Here is a 4585-nt window from a genome sequence, read left to right on the forward strand (position 1 = left end):
GAAGACTTTCTACTCAGAAAATCAGCACTCATTATTTTATTTTTTTTAGTATTTATCTTGAAAAAATAGTTTTAAGAACTTAGGGAGGCCCATTAAGTGATGGAAGCTGAGGTAATATTTTTTTTAAATGTAGTTATGGAACAAATTGAATTTTTAGACATTTCATGAATACTTGGCTGACAAAAAACATGTCTTGATTATTGTATGTCTCCAATTCTCTGCTAATTTGGGTGTTCAAAAGTAATAATAGAAGATTGGCTACTGGGTTTTCTTCGAATAATGTTGCGTTTAGAGGCAACAAAGCAACCACATGGGCTTGGGAGGTTGGTATGGGAGGGTACATCAACGATTGGCATCTCTGCATCTTCAATGAGAAGGAGATTTGAATTTGGAATTTTTGTTTTTGTTTCTCATTCTTAACTTTAGTTGAACAACTTATTTTATTATGTGTTGTTTGCGAATTAGTTGGTAGTGCAATGTTACATTTTGTGTTTTATTTCTAATTGGATTTGATGTGAATTGAGTTTCTTAGGTAGTCAAGGTCTGGTTTCTATGAGTGATCTTTGTATTATGACTATTATTATTATTTTTTATATTACTGTTTCATTTGTTGTGATTGCTGAATTAGATGACCATTCTATTGTTTGTTAAAGCTCCATATTCAACGGCCGTAAACCATGATTTTTTTTTTTTTCATTTTTTTTTCAAGTTCATTCTCCAATAATTAATTTGCCAGTTCAAGGCCATCGAAAAAACAATTCTACAAGAAAATATTCGATGGGCTAGTCAGTCAAAGTTCTCAACAATTGATGGGCTGAGGCCATCAAATATGGGCTTTTTTCACGTAGTGAAATCGATCAAATAAGTCTTGCAAGTCCACCACAAGGCATTGATAAGAAATATACTCAAGAACGGGAATCAATCCATTCTCCACCTTCCATCTAGTACTCTCCAAAAACTTCTCGAATTTACTGCTGTTAATCACTGCATTGGCAAGTTTTCTATGGAATGATTCCCGACAAATTGGCCTCTCATTGGAATTACCATGGTTTCTCCAATTTTGTCACATTGGGAGATAGTATTGTCGAGAAGTTTGTTTTTGTGATATAGTGGATGTTGGCTGGATCACTAGTTGCCACCAGATTCATGTTAGTGAAACCATGGTCCTTTGAACACAAAGGTGCACCCACTCCATGCTATCATTTATGTGCTCCAATCGTGATAGCAATGGACATTAACGAGAAGGGCGAGAATCATTCCAATGAGAGGCCAATTTGTCGGGAGTTACAACTGCCAGGAGTATCTCGGAAGAGCCCATGAAACCTATTATCACCATTAGAACTTGTTCAAACTGGCACAATTTGCCAACATGTTGGATGGATTTTCTTATATAATAATTAGATGGTTTTTCTTATAGAGATTGGTAGGCCTGAGCAAGCTTGTCCATGGACAGCCTAAGGGTACGGATTTTTTTGTTTGTTTTTGGTTTAAGTAGGGTATGGATTTGCTATTAATAGTATAGATATGGTTTTTGAGCCTCTTTATCATAAGTACAGTTGAGATGGAGAGCTCAAAAGCTCTTTGAGGTAAATATTTTCCTAATAAATAAAGGATTTAAGATGGTACGACGATAACAACTACCATGTGTCCCTTAAAAATTAAAGCTCTTTATTGGGAAACAAGAAAGCTTAGTGAAGTACCATCACCATATCTATTTAATTAAGAGCTTCTCACTTTCATTTCTTGACAGAATTAATAATGATTTTCTAACTACAATATCTCCACTGGGTCAATACTCAGCTAAAGTGGCATGACATTGACCTACTGAAGACTTTCTAGATAGAAAATCAGCACTCTTCCTAACATCAAATCTAAATTGGTATGCATGCTAGAATTTACGTATTTGAATATGATTTTAAAGTATTTACAGAACATTAGAATTTATCCAATTACTTACAGTTCTTTACATAAACGATATAATTGTATGGTTCAAATTGTAAATTAAACCTTAGTATCTCTTTCATTTTACTAGAATAAATGTAGGGATATAAAAGTGAATTTACACTCCGAGTGATATAATTAATTTTATCAGCTTGTGTTAAGAAAATTATTTACTGACCGTTTTATTCTAATGTTTAGTAAATATTTTGAAACCGTATCTTGTTAAGTAATTTTTAATCCCCAGCTTACCAATTGAAAAGGACAAACGAGCAATATGAGATCAGCTAGATTAGATGCATTTAAACATAAAATGGAACTATAAATTTATTAAATTCATCAAAAAGTAAAAAAAGAAATATCATAAGATTTCTTTGTTTCAGTGTGATGCATTGGGGCATGTAAATGTAATAAATAATTTCAACGATGGGGGGAATCTCAAAAAAAAAAAAAATGTTGATGTGTTAATAGAAGCACTAATTTAGTAAATTCATAAAAACATGGAAACAACAAACCTAAAGCAAACTTTATTCTTTCCCACCAAGTTCGTGTTGCAAGCTATTGAGAATTAAAGGATAATAACCAATAGAAACCCAACATTTTTCATTACCAAATTCATCATAGAAATTACTATATGGCAATTCCTATTCATCATCATATGGATCTCTTTGTAACCCTAACTTTCAAGCCATGATTCATGTGAAGTATTATAGAATTTTTTGGGGTCACAAGGTGGCCTTCTACCACTTCAAACTTGTACTTATAAATTAGGGTTGCAGCTACAAACTTCATCTGGGTGAAAGCAATCCCCTTACCTAGGCACGTTCTGGGACCTGAATGGAATGCTGTGAACTTGTAGGATGGTTCATACTTTATTCCCCCTTTCTCGGTAATCCATCTCTCAGGTTTGAATTCCATGCAATCTTTCCCCCATATCACTTCCATCCTTCCCATTGCATAAAAGCATGGAAGGATTTGAGTTTTCGGATCGACTCTATGGCCACTAGGAAGGATATCTGAACGCAAAGGAATCTTGTGTTCGATTGGTACTGGTGGGAAAAGTCGCAGAGCTTCACACAAAGCTCCATGTAAGTAAACTAGCCCTTGTAGCTCCTCCATGTTGTCGAACATCCTCCCTTTCTTCCCTTCATTCAGTGATGACTTGAGTTCTTCAATGATCTTAATTTCTACAAGTGGGTTCGTTGAAACAAGCCAGAAAAACCAGCTAAGAGCTACGGTCACGGTGTCTCTTCCTGCCAGCACGAAAGTGATGAAGGCATCCCTAAGAAACTTATCAGATTTCGCTCCAAAAGTTTCAATTCCATCCTCCATGTACGAAGATAATATATCTATACCCTCATCTTCTTTTTCTTTGTTTTGAGCGTTATTTCGTAGTTGTTCACGTTTTATAGAGATGCATTTGGCTGTAAAATGATCAATAATCTCCCACGCTTTACTCAGTTTCTTCTCTTGCCCAACTCCAAGCCACCTTTGCAATTTCCAAAAGCTTTTTGGAACCAAATGCCGGTGCAGTATCGCCTCCTGAACATCGTCCAAGGCTTCTGCAAATGGAACCTTTGGAAATTCGTTCGAGAGGCAGCCAGGGTCTATGCCTGACAACAGTACACTAGTGCAATCCAATGTGAAACGATTAAATAAGTCTTGCAAGTCCACCACAAGACCTTTCTGAAAGATATGCTCAAGAACGGGGATCAATCCATTCTCCACCTTCTCGTATGTAGTTTTCTCCGAAAACGAATGGAATTTACGGTTGTTAATAACTGCATTGGCGAATTTCCTATGGTTTCTCCAAGAATCATCATCTGAAGTGAGAATCCCATCTCCCAAAACATCAAATATTTCCTTGAATTCAGACCCTTTTGGGTAATTTGAGAAGTTTATGTTTGTGATATAGCGGATGTTGGACGGATCAGTAGTGCCCACAATTTTCATCTCAGTGAACCATGGACCTCTAAACACAAGGGTGCCCCCACTCCGTTCCATAAATTCTGTGATAGCATCGTGAATACGGTGAACATTAACCAGAACCGCGGGGAGCATTCCAATGAGAGGCCAATTCGTGGGGAGCCCTTTGTTCTTCAGATGGGTAAGAAACAAGAAACATACAACCGCCAAGAGTATCTCAGTATAGCCGATGAACCCCATTATAGACGCCATTAGAGCTTGTTAAAAGCTGCCACAATTTGCAAACATGTTGAGTAGTTATTTATGGAGATTGGAGGTCCCAAGCCTTCCCTGCCTAATTGATGACACTGTTGAAAGGTCAGGATTTGCTATATATTATTAATAACAAATATACTTTCCTTCAACCGTATAGGTGGGAAAAAAACATGCTCCCATAATGATCGGTATAAGTTTTCTTGGGATCCATTTATCCTGGGAATCCTTAAGAATGTTCTTTCATCCCTGCCTTTTGGTCTCATGGAGACCTTCAAATGGTGTAGATTGCCAATATTTCCCTAAGAAATAAGGGTGTTAAGCTGTTACATTGATTTGAAATGCCATGCACGTGGTGAATACAGCAACGTGGGTTGCAATTTTCACCATTTACGGCCAAAATGACTCTAATAATATTAGGTTTAAATGTTAAAGTGGAGGCTTTTCGGTCATTCATATTTTGGAGTCG

At 36.5% G+C, this 4585-nt stretch overlaps 1 pseudogene; it reads right to left on the reverse strand.

Moving 5' to 3' along the window:
• Nucleotides 1–2373: 2373 nt before the first annotated feature.
• LOC147406731 (alkane hydroxylase MAH1 pseudogene) lies at nucleotides 2374–4240 on the reverse strand (annotated as a pseudogene).
• Nucleotides 4241–4585: the final 345 nt, after the last annotated feature.

The sequence above is a fragment of the Akebia trifoliata genome, chromosome 3, assembly GCF_017979445.1.
Source record: "Akebia trifoliata isolate Shusen 1 chromosome 3, ASM1797944v1, whole genome shotgun sequence".
In the NCBI taxonomy this organism is placed as follows: Eukaryota; Viridiplantae; Streptophyta; class Magnoliopsida; order Ranunculales; family Lardizabalaceae; genus Akebia; species Akebia trifoliata.